The sequence below is a fragment of the Trachemys scripta genome, chromosome 11 (genome assembly GCF_013100865.1).
Source record: "Trachemys scripta elegans isolate TJP31775 chromosome 11, CAS_Tse_1.0, whole genome shotgun sequence".
NCBI classification, from domain to species: Eukaryota; Metazoa; Chordata; order Testudines; family Emydidae; genus Trachemys; species Trachemys scripta.
Genome location: NC_048308.1, coordinates 45,410,913 through 45,428,843, shown reverse-complemented (window position 1 = coordinate 45,428,843; position 17,931 = coordinate 45,410,913).

Here is a 17,931-nt window from a genome sequence, read left to right as displayed (position 1 = left end):
TAACTTCCCTTTTTCTGGCCTTTCCAGTGCCCCTGCTGCTGCCCTCCCGTCTATCCAGAATGCTGCCCTCGAGTTCGTCATCCGCATGCAGCACTTTGACCACATTTCTCCCTTTGCACTCCGTTTGGCAGCTGTACATGGCCTTCTGCGTCAGTTTCATACACCTTGCCCACACGTGCTGGGTGCCTCTGCCCTGGCCTGTGTCCTATCCCTAGCTTTCCACGACTGCCTTGTTCGGAGCCTTTTCTCCGCCTATCATTTTGCATGTTCTTTTGTGCCCTCCTGTTTGTCTATCAATACTGCACCCATCTCTGTGCTAATCAAACACCTTCTCCCGCAAGCACCCTCATGCTGGGCTGTCCCTTCCACACCTGAAATACCCTATATACCATGAGCCGTCTTTTCCCTCCTTCAGATCCCTCCCCAAGACCCTCCAAAATCCCTCAGCGATCCCACAAATAATTTTAACACCCCTAAGCCACCAACATTCTGCATCCCGCAGACATCCCTGGGACATATTCTGGGTGCTCCGCTTCCTTCCAGCCATCCCTATTCCTGTTATTTGCTTCCTTCCCTTGCTCTTTTGCCTGCATGTTGTCCATTTGGATCACTTCCACTCCTCTGGGCAGGAACAGGTTTAATTCTGACTGCAAAGCATCCAGTACACTTTGATTGCTGTTATCATTTTTCATGTACATGGCAGAGATACACCGTGATGCACGTTGCTCATCTGAAAATACACTGGCAGTATTCGCAGCAGAGCCATTACTTGGATAGCTAGTTTTGATTCTTGCAGAATAACAGTACTCACTACCCAACAGTATTAATTTCTATTATTTGACATCTGCAGAATACATGGCCCGATACGGAAGAATTTGTAGACAAAGAAGTTACATTTGCCCCCCTCTTTTTGCTTTGGTTAAAATTGACACCATAAATAGGCATCATAACCATTGAATGAGTGTGTTACTGAAACTGCACTAACGCGTGTTTGAAAACATTCTCAGTGTGACTGCCACTGCAGCCAGCGTTGGAGCGGCTGGAGTCCCAGCTGGAGGAGTTCTGACCATTGCTATTATCCTGGAGGCCATAGGACTTCCCACCAACGATCTATCCTTGATATTAGCAGTGGACCGGATTGTGTAAGTACTGTATAATATATATCTGCTGCTGCATATGTAATTGGAAGCACAGCACTGGGGGAACAAAAGCAATAGTCTAGAAAATAAAAACGCAAATCACACAGTTGTATATCGAGTTTACACACACACTCTCTCTCTCTCTCTTCACCAGAAACGGCCAAGAATAACATAATTCAGTTTCAATTAAATAAGAACTGTGGGGCAGATCCTAAAGTACTTATTCAACTTGTACTTCATCTTTGCTGAGATGAAATTCCCATTGATGCTAGTTCCCTTTAGAGGAATAATTTAGAGCTGTACGAAGGGTATTGCTAGAAATTAGATGGAAGAAAAAGAGAACTGAGGCTGAATAATGGGGAAAGATTCCTGAGCACTGGATTCATTAGGCGGTGTGACGGTCTCCAGGGGAAAGTAGAACACATCCTGTGGCTTCAGATATTTAAAACTAGCTTAGACAAAGGACTGGGAACAATTCTACATTGGCAGAAGAGTGGAGTCAGGGGACAAGCAGTGATGATAAGACAGAGCTGATATTGCTGCATGAACATGTTATTGGACAGGAGCAATTTTCATCAGGAGTTTAGTTAGCTATTTTTGCACCTCTCCTTTCTTTGCTGTTGGAAAGGGCCAGATAAGGCCCAAATTCTGACGTTCTTATTCAGTTCTGCTCAGTTCTTACCAAGACAAGTCTCCCTTCTGAAATCAGGGGAGATTATCCCACAGCCTAACAGATCCCAGTGTGAAGAGTCTGATCCTGCTATTCAGATTAACTTTCTTCTCATGACTCAGTATAACAGGCTAGTGGTCATAATAGCATCAATATCTGTTACTTGGCAGCAAACCACGAACTATCTATTATAGGGTATTTCTGATAATCAGTGTTATTTGAATAATATTGGTCACAGGAGCTAGTGATGAAGAGTACCTTAAGAACCGCCTAACTTGCTTACAAGTCTGTGTGAGTATGGTCTTTGAGTATTTAAAGGGATACTACCTTGTAACTATCCATTCCACCCATGTATGGGGAGGGAAGGCTTTGTGCCCTTTTCCCACCACTAATGTAAACCAGAATAAGGGTCATGCACAATCTGGTCCCAAATTGGCCAAGAATCTATAAACAGAGAGTTTGTTGTCCTGACAAATAGAACCACATATTCTTGCATTCATTTCTGTGGACCAGTTTCTGCCTACCTGGCCTTTAAGCAGGTGCCCAATGGTGGAGGGCATAAGAAGATTCTCACTGCCTTTGTACAGCCCTATGCAAGGGCCAGGCCGAAGTTCAGTCCTTTTGTTCATGGCAGTGCAAGGGCTGCTACCTCCCTATTCCCCTGAGGGTATATGGCTCCCCAAAGGGGACAGGGAGGAAGCAGAACCATGGCTCTTACTGCCCTACACATTTGCCAGAGGAGCTGCAGCTCACAAAGGGATGTAGCAGCAGCTGTCTCGTAGCCTCTGCGCTCCTATGAGGTCAGAAAAAAAAAATGTCTCCCACTGTAAGCTGGCCACCGGTGTTCACCCTGAAGGATGCAGCTCCACCCCGTCCTTTACAGTGGGCTGTGCCTAAATGCTACAGCCTAGCTCTATGCTCTGTGAGGTTCTGAAACGTAGAGGATAAGGGTAGGAGAGTATGTTGTAGGGTTAGAATACCATCCATGTGAACTGGTCATTTCCACATTATTAAAAGGTTCAGCAAAACAAGACTAATTATAATTAGATATTTTAATAACTTTGTGAGCCAAGGCTATTACTGAGAGAGGTTTGGCTCCCTATAACTAAGGTTGAAGCTAGCTTTCCTTTAAAAGCCTGCTTTCTAGTCTCACACAGGCACACACATCCCCAACTTTACCAAAACTTAACTGATCCAAGTGAATTTCCATGTGGTACTCTGAGGATCAATTAATGAATTTTTGTGCATATAAGCATTATCATTATGTTTCCTCTGCAGCTTGGAGGAGTAAACATTCCTCCCTTTATTCTTGCCTTACTGCCTTACCCAGAGCCAGGAGTGGGAGACTCTCAGGGTTTATCAAACAAAGGTAGGAGACAAAGAAAGAGAAGGGTAATGTCCAGCAGAAGCAATGCTTTCTTAAGCAGATTTTTAAAAGGCAAGAGAAGTTACACAGAAGAGCAATAGCAATTTTAGGTTTAGCAGAAGAATATCAGGGTTGGAAGGGACCTCAGGAGGTCATCTAGTCCAACCCCCTACTCAAAGCAAGGCCAATCCCCAGACAGATTTTTGCCCCAGATCCCTAAATGGCCCCCTCAAGGATTGAACTCACAACTCTGGATTTAGCAGGCCAATGCTCAAACCAATGACCTATCCCTCCCCCCATATCACATATTGGTGTCAATATCAGGCTGATTCATTGTTGTGCTACAGCTTACTTTATGTCAACAGTGGTTGTGCAAGGGGCCCATAAGTGCAGGAAGCTCTTATACCAGGCACAAGCCAGCTCCACCAGTTCTGTGTCACCTCCACAGCAGCCCTAGACACAGCGGGACAGTTCAGGGGTGGAACAGGCCTGTGTGGGGTGAACCTGCACCCCTGCTTTACTGAGCTCTCGCAAAGTCCGTATGGATTAAAGTAGGTCCTTCAAGCTCCTGAACAGGAGAAACACAAACTGCATCTCCTCTATCCCAGACTTTAATGGCAGCTGGCATAAGTCATAGACTGATGCAAAGCAGCCCAAAGATTTGCAAGAGGAATGGGACACAAAAAATGGTATTCATCAGCTCCGTGTTGTACTTTACTGTTTGGAATTGTCATGGAGTTTAGAGTTTTGATAGCACATTTTGTAATAACAGGGCTTTTCCTGGGCAGAGAATTTACTATATATAGTATATTATACTAACGTGCGCATGTTTTATATATATATAATGAAGATACTGAATTTTCTAATATTTTACTGACATATGAGAGACATAATTTGGACCTGCAATATATTTTCAGTAAATAAGCACTTCTGTGTGCACTAAGAATTTCAATACACAGAATTTACCATAGATAGAAAGATGCTTTTATGGAAAGTTGCATTTTTTTCAGCTGCAAATACTGTCCGTTTTCTGTGCAACAATGTAGTTCTTGCTATCTGGTATCATTTTCTGGAGTGCACTTTCTCTTAGCCTTGCAGTAAGTATAAAGGCCATTCTTTGAAGATAATAACCTTTCTACTAGGAATTAATCTTTTTGAAATGTTCTCTATTTTCTGTCTTCTGCTATTCCACTACAGTCAATATTCTCCTATTCAAGGTGACTCAGTCAGTTTCATTTTTAATAATAAGGAATCTACAGTGATAATTAGCTGTTCATGCTTCTGTGTGTTTTCTGGGAAGGTGATTTTTCTTCTATATGATTAATCTCCTCCAATTTTACTAAATCTTTGCAAATATTCCAGTTACAATTAGGTCTGAGATACTTCATACTTACATTATTTTCTCTGTCAGTGTTGTCTAACATCTGCTTAATCAATTGTTTGGGAACTAAATGCAGTTATGCATGCAAACAGGAAGAGCAAGTATGTTAAAAAGATCCAATTATGAACTGACCTAGCCAATTCTTATGACCAGCATGTCCAATTTTTCTAGGCTATTTCTTACAAGTTACAGGAATCTGTACATCTTACAGGGGTCTAAATAAACTGTAACAACTCAAGAAAGGGACCTAGGCATCATAGAAAACTCAGTGAAGATCTCTTCTCAGTGTGCAGCTGCAGTCAAAAATGTGAATGGATTATTAGGTTGTGTGATGCGGTGTTCACTGCATACCAGCCCTGAAGTGTTTAAAGTGATGTAGACGGGCCAATTAACCTTATAGGTCACACCTAGTGGAGAGGCTGGCTTGACTGAAGGTGACTAATGGCTGATAAAGCCCAGCTGGGGAGGAAGCTGGCTAAAGTATAAAGCCAGGAAGTTTGCAGCAGAAAGGAGCTGCAATGTGAAAGCTTCTGGGCTTAGAGAGAGAAATGGAGGAAGAGAAGGGCTAGAATCTGAGGAAGAAGCCCTGGGATCCTGACCCCGAGGGAAGTGTCTAGCCAAGAGGGTGGAGAAGAAAGCCTGTGGAAGGCAGAGTAGGAAGCAATCCAGGGAAAGAGCAGCAAGGCAGAAGATAAAGACTGTGCAGAGCTTGGTTAATGAGTGTAGGGTCTCTGGGCTGCAACTCAGAGCAGTGGGTGGGCCCAGGTTTCCTTACTAGCCACTGGGAAATGGCAAAGGATTGTTGGAAATGCTAACAGATCAGGTGGTCTGGAGGGACTTTGACACCTCAGAAGAGGAGACCATATCATGACCTAGCCATAGGACTGAGTCATGAAGAGAGGAAGCACCCTGAGTTGCAGAGAAAAGGGCCATGAGGCAAACAAATGACAGAGGGAGGTGCCAGACAAGACCTGATTCCCCAGACATAGCCACAAGTATGTGTCCTAACACTGAGTAAACTCCCTGACAGGTTGCATAAGGAATGAGATGGAGAATATTGTAATCCTTTTATATAAATCAATGTTGTGGCTTCACCTGGCATCCTTCCTCAAAATACATATTGTGGAACTAGAGCGGATTCAGGCAAGAGTAAAAAGAATGATCAAGGTGCTAGAAAACCTCATTTGAAGAGACGCTGGAAAATATTGGGATTGTTTACCTTAAAGATATGAGTAAGATGAGACACGATAAAAGTATATAAAATAATGAATGATGTACAAAACTCTTCTTCCCATCTCATAACACAAGAACAAGGAGACCCTTAATAAATATAAAAGTTGAGAAATTCAAAGCTGATAAATGGAAATGGTTTTTCACACAATGTATTACTAGGTTCAGAAACTCATTAATTCAGGAAATGGCTGAGCTTAGCTATCCAAGGAAGGATGGTCTGTTGATTAGGATGCTAGACTAAGATTTGGGGGATCTAGGTTCTAGTCTCTATTCCACCACAGACTTCCTGTGTAACTTTGGGCAAGTCACCCAGGGCTTTTTTATAGCGTGATTTAGTGCATGGGGAGCAGTGGTGTGAATCTACAGCATGCGAAAGGGTTGTGTGGACTTAGTGCGCCTTGAACTTGTGGGAGAAAAAATATCCTATAGTGTGTTCATTTTAAAAATGCCAGTGAAATTACAGAGTATTTCAATTTGAGATACTTCCTTACATTCTGTAATTCTAAAGAGGCTTTGGGTTTTTGTTTTTTTAACATAGAAGCTATTTTGTAATGTGTTTGAGATGTTGACAAATGAAGTTTTATTTCTAAGACTCATTAAGACATTTTTCTTAAGGCTTTTCAGCATGCAAACATAGGGGTCCTGATTCTGAGATCATTTAACTGACTTCAGTGGTGTTAGTCCTGTTTTACCTGGGTGTAAGTGAGGTCAGAATCAGGCGTGAGTATCTATTTTCTCTCAAACTGTGTAACTGCCACAATGGCAGATGTGTATGAATATGGGATGGAGAACAGAACAGATTCATTTATTATGCATGTATCATATACTATGTACTGTATATTGCTGTATTATCTCTGACCATGAAGCAGAATGACATTCTTCCCATGAAATGCATGATTATGTATGATTATTTTTACATTTTTCAATAAACATTTAATTTTTAAAATTATGGCAAAGTTGAAGTACACAGTAATAAAATCAAAAGTAAAATAGTCACATCTTCCATAAGTCAGTACAGTCTGCTGCTGTTGTTTTTTTGTTGTTGTTTGTTTGTTTGACTGATTGATTGATTTTCACAGGAAGCTTAAAGACAGAATGTTAGCTTTATATGATTCTTAGTTTGATTTTGGCCTCCATTAGATATGTCTGACTGGATGCCTTTTTTTTCTTTATTAGTAAGTGAACTGCACTGGCAGGGCTCTCACATGTTTAAAGTTAAACACATGGATTTTTCAAGGATCAGGGCCACAGAGAGGGAAAAAAACAAACTATCTTTGACATTTGTCTTTCCCTCTTGCTTTCTCTGTGCCCCCGCCCCTCAGCCTTAATATATATTTCTTATCACTGGCGCATGATCTTAAGGAAATTACTTCCAAGAGAGGAGGCTGCATCCAGAAAAGAGATGATTTATTATCTTGGGGTTTTGGAGACACTCACATATTAAACAGCTGTATTTATAAAACTTCTTCTTTTTTTAAACCCAACCAACAGGCAATAGCTCAAGGAGTGCCTTCCAGGACCTTCCTACAGTTTAGGGTCTTGTAAATGATACAGTATGGATGTACTGCCTGAGAAGTGTGAAGTAGGAAGCAACAAAGAGTAGGATGGGGGATGGAAGTTGCCAGGGGATGAGTAGGATCCATCCTTGCCCAGTTTAGGGCACCTGCCAAAAAGCAGTTCTTGAAATATTCTTAAAATGTAGGTTTCAGAGTAGCAGCCGTGTTAGTCTGTATCCGCAAAAAGAACAGGAGTACTTGTGGCACCTTAGAGACTAACATAAGACTAGCTTATGCTCTAATAAATTTGTTAGTCTCTAAGGTGCCACAAGTACTCCTGTTCTTTTTTTAAAATGTAGGGACAATCAAAGGCAAAAACTCTGTTATACTGAACTTAAGGGTGTGAATGTCTATCAACTACATAGGGGAAAACCCTACATAAGAGTTTCTCAAAAAAAAAACCCAAAGCAGTAGAAATATTACAAATTCATAGTTAACATTACAATTAATCATACAGATACATATTAACTAGAGACAAGCAGCTGCTGGGTAGTATGGAGAGCAGAAGTTACTAAAGCTCGGCAGGAGGATCCGCACTTTAGCCACATGAGAGAAATGGTGAAAGAAAACAGTGGTTGACTGATACCACTAGAAAAGGGGTTGGGTGCTTTGGGAGAGCATCAGGCAACAGTGAGGCAACTGGGGGTGGTTCTGGAGTCTGGGCAGGGAGCAGAACAGGACATTTTTGAGTTTGTGTGCTATGTTCAGGGGAGGGATCTGGCGAATGGGCACTTCAGAGAACCTAGGCCCTGCCGATGAAGGGGGAAGTCTCTTCTTTTGCCCTAGATTGTAAGTTTTACCATCAGTGCCATAGTGGCACTTACTCCTTTCCAGACACCCAAGCTATAGTATGTTGAGGGTTGGTGGGCTCTGCCTTTTTCCTGGCAGTAGTCACACAGTTTTGCTGATCTGAAGTGAGCCACTAAAGAGGAGCTGACACTGCCATGAATACATAGAAGCACTGTAAAGAGGCTAATCACTTTGAGGGGCACACTCACTATTCATGTGCTCAGGTGCTTCTACCTGGTGAAAATATTCAGGAGCGTATACCTCTCAGTTTTGCTAAGACTTTCACACCGCTGTCCCACTCAGGTATAAACAATAAAAATTTCCAATTTCTCCATATATTCTGTTTTGCTATAAGAGATGTTCTCAAGGAAAAATTGCTCCTGCCATCAAAAAGAAGTTCGAATAATCAGCATTATTAAACGTGTGACATCAGAATCAAATGCTATCTGTACTACCGCATACTTTTTAGAACCTTGAGTATGCCAACCCTCAGAGTCATCAAAACTGCAGAGCTCTTTAGCATGCACCAGAAATGTGATGATTATTGACTACTTATATTACTGTAGCACCTAGGAGACCCAGTCTGGACCATTTTTGTGCTGGGTTTATTGTGCTGGGTTTGGGTTTATTGTGCTAAACCCTGTAGAAACACAGAACAAAAAGAGCTCCTTCCCCCGACAGTTAAACAAACAATTTCTTTCAGCATTATAATTGTCATGGCCTTTGTATGGAACACTGAATCATAGACTAAGGCCAGAAGGGACCATCCTGATCAGTTAGTCTGACCACCTGCACATCGCAGGTCACAGAACCTCACCCACTCGCTCCTGTAAAAGGCCCGTAACCTTTAGCTGAGTTACTGAAATCTCATATCTTGATTTAAAAACTTCAAGTTCCAGAGAATCCACCTAGTCAAACCAGTGAGTTACCTGTGCCCCATGCTGCAAAGGAAGGCCAAAAAAAACCCCAGGGTCTCTGCCAGTCTGACCTGGGGAGAAATTCCTTCCAGACTCCAAATATGGTGATCTGTTAGACCCTGACCATGTGGGTGAGACCTGGGAAAGAATTCTTTGTAGTAACTCAGAGCCCTCCCTTCTAGTGTCCCATCTCCAGCCACTGGAGATATTTGCTAACAGCAGTCGCAGATGGGCCCTATGCTGTTGTAAGCAACCTCAGCATACCATCCCCTCCATACACTTATCAAGCTCAGTCTTGAAACAAGTTAGGGTTTTTTTGTCCCCACTAGTTCCCTTTGAAGGCTGTTCCAGTACGTCACTCCTCTGATGGTTATAAATCTTCATCTAATTTCACGCCTAAACTTATTGACAGCCAGTTTATGTCCATTTGTTCTTGTGCAACATTGACCCTTAACTTAAAATAATTCCTCTCCTGCCCTGGTGTTTATCCCTCTGATGTATTTATGAGAGAGCAATCCTATCTCCCCTTACCCTTCATTTTATTAGGCCAAACAAGCCAAGCTCTTTAAATCTCCTCACCTAAGGTAGGTGCTCCAGTCCTCTGATCATCCTAGTAGCCCTTCTCCGCACCTATTCCAGTTTGAATTCATCTTTCTGAAACATGGGAGACCATGTGGAGCATCTATAAAATCTTCTAATTGACAAAGTTTCTTGTGACTAGCTGTCCATTGCTCCTAAGTTGCAAGAATGTGCTGTTCATTTTAGTTTTCCAAGTCACACCACTACCCCTGCTGCAGATCAGCTATGAAGCAGCAATTAGAAAGACTGCAGCAGCTGGTCACAGAAAAATCAGAAGATCAGAGTGAAAGGAAAGGAAAGGACTTCAGCTACATAGAAGGTTAAAGAATATTTGAGAATGTCCTTCACAAATTCTTCGTTATCTTTAGAAGTGTATTGGATGTTTCCCCTGTGGCGATGGGTCTCTGGTCTGAGTCTGCTAAATAGAACTTTCTATTTAAAAGTTGGCCTGTGTAGAACTCTGCTCTCATATGCCTTAACCTCTGTGATCCATTATTGAGAGACTTAAGCCTTTTACCACACATTTCTGTAAAAAAGAAGGAAAAAGAAAATGTGAATATGGGCTGACCACTGGGCAGCTTTCAGGGCTCCTTAGTTTAAAAGAAAGACCTCTGAAAATGACCTAACGGACCTAGAGAGGGTTTTAGAATTCATCATAATATCTTGATAACTGACTACCATAGTGTGACTCAGAAAAAAAAAGACTGAGAAAGAAAAGTCAAGGGAGCTATATTTGCTGGGCCTGATTCTGATCTCATATGCTCATATGTACGGGTGTAACCCTGGAGTAACTCTATAGTAGTAGTTGGAGGTACACTGGTATATATATAGTTTCTCTGGCAATTTAATGTGTATATAGTAGTTGGACATACACTGGTATATATATAGTAGTCCTGATTCTCGGTTCACTTACATAAGTTTTGTATCAGTGTACCTCCAACTATATATATAGTTTCTCTGGAAATTAAATGTTCCTCTAAGTGGTTGTAATTCTTTTATATACTTTATTTATAAGTATTAAAATCTTACCAGAAACCAGAAAGGGCTGGATACAATTAATTTTTCTGGCCAAGTCCTCTCTTAATAAGATCTCCTTCAGATTTCTTAATGTTATTCCCAAATTAGTAATTACAGATCAAAACCTGCTGACTTTATTCAGGAGAGTAATCTATTGACTCCAGTGGGACTACTTCTCTCCCAGGCCAGCAGAATTTGGTATTCATTTAGCAGTTCTACAGATTGACAAATTTCCTTTTTTGTAATTCTTGAAATGACATAAGAAATTAATTATAGACATATAGTACTGTTTCACTGTTTGCACGGCAACAGATATTTATTTGTTGTTTATCTGTAAATGTCTTTAATATAGATATATTTCCACAAAGCTCTCATTTAGTCAGCAGGCTAGTACTACTTTATGTAAGTAAAGGTGGGAGAAGTAGGCCCTTAATGATTAGTCAAACCTAAAGAGAAAAAGAACATGAAAAAGAGAAAAAAATCATAGAATCATAGAATATCAGGGTTGCAAGGGAGCTCAGGAGGTCATCTAGTCCAACGCCCTACTCAAAGCAGGACCAATCCCCAGACAGATTTTTGCCCTAGATCCCTAAATGGCTCCCTCAAGGATTGAACTCACAAACCTGGAGTCAGGGTTCCTCTTTTTCCATATTTTTTTTTGTTCACTTAATTATAACCAATTTTTTTCTGTCCAATTAATTATAACCAATTTTTCCATCAAAAGTGAACTTTTAGTTTTCCTACATCTGGCCTCTGAGGAGTAGTTAACTTGGAATCAAAAATTCACTTTTTATACTTTCAACAAAAAAATGTTTATTTCCTACTCAAACAATGATCTGTATGTTAAAAATAGAAGGCTTCAGTTGTAGCTGCAATACAAGCATCTACTTTGAAGATGCCCAGTTCATGTCTTCTTAACTGGATCTGACTGGAGAGGTCCAAAACTGTGTGGACTTCCTTGTCCAATAAAAAATTTAGTTGTTGTTTTCTCATCATTTTGAAGTCTCATAAAGTAACTCAGCCAAGTCTTAAATCCATTTCACTGTCTGATTCCACAGGGCCTTCTTTCAAGACATACCTTTGTACATTACTGTTTTTAACGTGGTTATCCAGATTCCCACTTTCTACATATAGCTGCCTTTCCTTTAATGAGTGTGACAAACACTACGGAAGATGAAGTTGAATTCAAATTAGAAAATATACACAGATTGAAAGTTATTTAGCCATTGGAATAAACTATGAAGATAAGTGGTGGAGTCCCCATGTCTTGAGGTCTTCAAATCAAAACGGTATTCCTTTCCTGAAGATACACTTTAGCCAAACACAAATTATAGGGCTGGGTGAAATTTAATGGCCTGTGATATACAGGAGGCCAGACTAGAAGATCTTATGGTCTCTTCTGGCCTTAAACTCTATGACTCTATGAGTTTTAAGACATCAAGCATGTTTTTTTCAGTCATTGTATTGGCCTCTAAGATTTCACATTTACCATATCAACAATCCATCAAACAAAGACTTGAAGTTTTTGTCCAAAATGCTGTTTCATAGATCTAACTGCTTGTTTACAGTGGCATATTAGTGTAGAATCCACGCTCACAAGATCTCCAAGGAACAACATAACAGAGCATGAAGGAGAGAGCACTTCTCCACTGCTTGCCAATAACACACTCTGCAAAATTCTCTAAAGGTCAGAACTGTTGACATCATTCAGGATTTTACTGCGGTTTACACAGAAGAGTAAGGCAATAGACCAGATCCTCAGCTTGTGTATCATCACAGTTTCACTGATTTACACCAGCTAAGAATCTGACTCTGCTAGATCACATCACTCCAACAAGCAGAAAAAAGGGAGGGGAAAACCCCCACAGAGATTAAACACTGAGCTAACCCTACCACCCATCCTGCCAACCAATAGCAATACACTATGGTAGATAAAAGTGACATGAAAAAGTTCCCTTCAAATTAACTGAGCAACCAACTAAACCTCCTTTATCAAGCCATAAAGTAGCATCCCCAAACAGTTAAATACCTCAAGCCATAGCTGTTGGAACAAGGGTACTACTGCATCCCCTGGCTTGAAGTGGATTCCATGATATACAGGGTTTACAATTTGGTTCAATGGCCCTCAGCACCCCCACTATAAAAATTCTTCTAACACCCCTGCGCTCAAGTTGAAGTAGAGGAATAGTCCTGGAAATGAGAATTTAACCTCTTGATAACTCAACCTCACTTTAGCTAAACAAATGATAGAGTTTTCAGATTTTAACTAACATTCAGTTTTCAATAGAATAATTAAAAAAAAATTGTTGTGTGACATGTGATAAGCCCAGAAAAAAATCAGTGTTTTACTCTTGAAAAATTCCCCTCTTAGCTCTTGCAGTTCATCAGAACCCTTCACTCAGTACTATTGGCGGAAATATGACTATTACTAACGTACTGTACTTGTTGAAGTTGTACTGGAACCCAAAGAGGCCTCTTTCAAAGCAGAACTGGTGTTATCTTTTAATATACTTTCAATGAAGAAATACTAATGGAAGTGTCAATTTTTAAATTTTCTGTGAGCCACTTACTGTACCTGCATTTATGATAGAAAAAGAAAGAATAAGATAGAATTTGGAAAGAAAACAATAAAGGTGATAGTCAAGAGAAAGGGATACCAGCCGTATGTGGCTAACAATGTAAGACCCAATAAAGATTAGTTGCAGACCAGCAATGACTTGCCAGTATTTTAACTAGGGTCTCTTCCAAAAATGTTCCCCATTAGCCTGTGATAATAAACTATGGGCTGTGGGCTTAAAGAAACGGAGAGTGAAGGACTAAGCAAGATCTTTATGCCATGAATAGTCCACCTATGCAAAATATGGGCAAAAGAGGTCCTGAGTCCAAGATGCACCGGTGATTTTATTTACCATGCATGGAAACCTTATCCAAGGGAAATCACACTGTAACACTGAAGGGCAGGGCTACCTAAGCTGCAAAATAGTCATGTCTGGGTCAAAAAAATCAACTACCCTGATTCTTAGCTGCAGTATCTAGGTAAGATTGTCATAGTCTTTGTAAACTAGTTATGTCAAAATTCCTCTGTAATGTGCAATGTTTCCCTGGCTAAAAGGAGTTTTTAACATCATAGCATCCCAATCTGTAACATCTATAAGAGGAACAGATTTCCTCCTCTGTTTTTCCAAGCTGTATAGCATTCCAGAATGACTTTTTAATACTTCTCCTTGCCACGGGGAGCCATAACCTGTCAAGTCATCAGCATTAGGATAAATCCTGTCTGGACAACAACAAGTCTAGTAGGACTTCCTCAAGACCAAGCACAGCCAAGAGATTTCCTTATGGCTGATTCACTACCTTCCTGCTCAGGTAAACTTATACTCTACTAATTATTGAGACTGGCTAAAATGCCACAATAATTGTCATTTCCTTGCTATTCATTTTCCCTGCTCAGTTTTATCATGCTAGTGAACAGAATTTAATACAAAGAGAGAGACTGTGGGGTTCATACGCTGCTGAGCTTGTATTTTCATTTTTCACTCCACAAAATATCTGACTATATTCTTACCTCTTGTTCGATCAAAATTACAGGGATTGGAAATGGAGAGTTTCTCTTTACACGCACATTTTAGCAATGTTGTAATGGGGGGAAAATGTGCACAATTGTTGAATGGAAGCACAATGAAGGATCATTTCTTTCAAATTGCCTGAGTATAGTAGTAGCTTTCTAATGAAGGGAAGGTCATCATACAGCTGCAGTGTGTGATTAACACAACTTGAGACAAATTTCCATACCAGTTCAATGTTATGCCTTTCCTAAGCAGTGCCTACCACTGTTCTAAATTATGTGCTATAGACAAAAGTAATTAGTGATATAACAACTGATTTTACTGGAATTTTCAGGCTAAACTTAAACTGTGGACTCAGAAGAAAAAAAGACAATGCTCTATTAATCAGTCAAAACAACCTAGTTCCCAGTAAGCACAAAGAAAACTACTTTCTCATGAAATAGATTGTTCCCCCATGTCATCTGCAAGATATATACGAATTTCATTTTAAAAAAATAATTCTAACACACAGTATAAATGGACTGCCCAATATTATATCAATTCACTAAAGTAATATACCACTGAAAGCAAAAAGAAGGAAGAGATAAAACATGTTGAACCTGTAATCTTTTATCATAAGAAACAGTGTCAGTGTAAAATGAACTGAAATTGAGACTGCTCAATATTGTTGCCTGCTATTTCAGACTGGGTGTCCTGCATTACATTGTTTGTACTGTACTGTCATATACTGAACAACATTATGGGGTTCTTTGCACCATCAAGAAAAGGAGATATGCAGATTATGAAATTTCAAAATAAAAAAATAAAACTACATGAGTGTTTATAAAAGGTCATGGCAGACAGACTAATGTTTCTTCAGGCTTTAGGACTTGATTCACCACTCTTTCGCACTTATATTTGCGTGACTCCAGTGACTGACAAATTTCCTTATATAATATACATATTAGACTGACATTGATATTAATCAATCTACCATTTTATTATATTGTAAACAGATCTATAGTTTCCTGAGTAGCTGGGTATGGTACATAACTCTACTGATCAAGTAATGGCGTAGGTCCAGTGAAACAATTGAAATCCTTGCTCCATTGAAGTCAGTGGCAAAAGTCCTATTGATTTCAATGGGGCCAGGATTTCACCCCATGTGTCCAAATCACAATACCATCTGCAAGACTGAACCCAAAAAGCAACTTTGTTGGCAGCCTCAACAGAGATGCTAAGGACAATGGGCATGGAAACCAATCACTCTTCTCATTCCTAAAGATGGTCCTTCTCTATATCGGTTGAGGCACATCTGTATGGAAACTTATTTTGCCTAAGTGCTACAGCTGTTGTACAGAGCTTCAGTCTTCAGGGCTATCATTTCAGCACTTTTCATAATAATTTCATTCAGAAAAAAAGGTTTAAAAGCAAAGGGAGGATATGAAAAATGCTCTGCACACAGTTTGTCTTGAACACAACCAACAACATTTGACATGTTAATTTTCAGAACTTCTCCATCTATTCTGTAACAGCAAGGGTATAATTTTTCATCTAAAAGCTGCTAACCCTCTGTAATCATCAAATGATAGATTTTAAAGATAGGGCTTAGGTCCATACTGCAAGTAACTGTATGTACCATAATGTTATCTGCTTCTCAGGACTTTACTGCTGTGTTCATCTCTCAGATTTGAAAAATAGAACCATTCTCTTCACATCATCTCTGTCACCAAAATATAACTGTTAATTATTTATACAACATTTTTTGCAAGTGACATATGCAATCTGTGAACCAGTTTAATCTATAACCCAGGAAAATTAAATGAGTCTTTTATGAGAATTACTAAAACAGTTGGTTTGTTTTTTAGATTTGCCTGAGTATGGTGTTGGCTCTTTAATTAAGTGAAGGTTGTTATATAGTTCCACTATGTGATTTCTTATTAACATAACTTAAGGCAAATTTCCATTTAAGTTCAGTGCTAAGCCTCTCCTAAGCCATGTCTGCCAATTGTTCTAAGCCACATATACAGATTTTATGACAGTAAAGAAAGTCAGTTGGCTGAACTGGTTTTACTGAAGATTTCTTAATCTGTAGGGTCAGAAGTGAAGACATAATGTTATTTTAAACAACCCACAAACAGCGAGCATTGAATGGCTGAAATTCACCTCCACCTACTCTCAGATAAACCCAACAGATTATTTGACATATGGTTTGGTAGCATTTTACAATGAATTTTTGTTCCCAACCAACAACACAGTGTCCCTTAGACATACTCTCAGACAGTTTTCGTTTAACAGATGACCTAAACAGATACAACAAGAAATGAGATAGCTAGTGCTGGTGGGAGAGAAGCATCATGCTGAGTCAGACTGATTGCAACTCAGAGCATTTTTAAAGCCTTATGCTGCAGCTGTGAAGGATGTGAAAAGTGTTTCTTCACTTCCACCATAGCATCTGCAGAATGTTGGACTGTGGAATTGTTCTAGGTGGTTAACAGCCTTCATATTCTGAGCTATCTCCACTAGGCTTCATGCACTGTGAAGAAATTTCACATCACTCTTCAGATAAACCCCCCAATTATATGCATGCATGGTGACAATGCAGACCTTTGAATGGACAAATGCTATATGACCTCTCTGCTCGTATTTTAGCCTATGTTTACTGAGGGGAGTCACTGGAGCTGTTTTGGACTACAACAATCTATGAGCGGGATCTGTGTCCTGCCTGCTTGGTGAAAGCCAGAAAGGAAGTACTGGGCCTGTTGATATTTGAGTTCGTCAGTGTTTACCTTCAGGGAGTGTAAGGAGGAATAGGCTGACAGCTTTCCCAAAGTAAGCAACATTAAATAATGTAAATTGCTTAGAAATCTGGAACAGACACTGACAAAAAATCAAAATAGCCTTAGTCTGAGGAACTAGTTGAATTTCATAAATTATAGCACAACCCCTCCATGACCGCTCTTCTAGCCTACTGGCTGAAACAAATGTCCCTTACAAAAACCTTTATCAGGGAATCCCAGCGACTAGATCCATATAAATGCAACTCCAGTAGCTCCTTCTCCAGCCAGCTACAATGCTCCCTCCCTGGAGCATAGAGTTCTCCTACACCTACTCCACACCCATATATGCCTGCCTGTCCCCAACCCTCCCACGATTCATCATCATAAAGGACCTTGGATGGGTTCTCTGCCAATGGGTGAACTTCATCCAAGATGAACAACTTTTTCATGAAATAAGCACTATTTCCCAAATACAGTTTTCAAATAGTATTAAAAATGTAAACATTTTATTATGTAACATACAAGCACCACTTCAGGACTGACGTCTCAGAATTTTCCAGCAATATGGTGGGATAGTTAGTCTTTACATAAAATGATCTTTGAAGAGCTGTCTTCCAGATTCCAAAATCTTAGTGATGCCCTTACAAAGATCCAAAGGTTCCTGCAAATTACTCTGGCAGCAAATTCAGGGCCATGCTGACATACAGGGAACATAGGCTTTGCAGAGAGTTTGGGATTTCTGCTTCTTGAGTTCCACCTCAAAGGTAAAAGGTTAAACAATGACAAGTTGATTAAAAATGTTTGCTATGTTAAGAAAAAATTATCACCATGACTGTAATAGTGAGTACTAGTAGCTGCTGGAGTGAAGAGAGTCTGACCCCTGTCATGTGACAGGGATATTTGTCTTCAGAACCCACATGCAGGTCATGTAATTAGGGCCAGGTACCCCCACATCACTC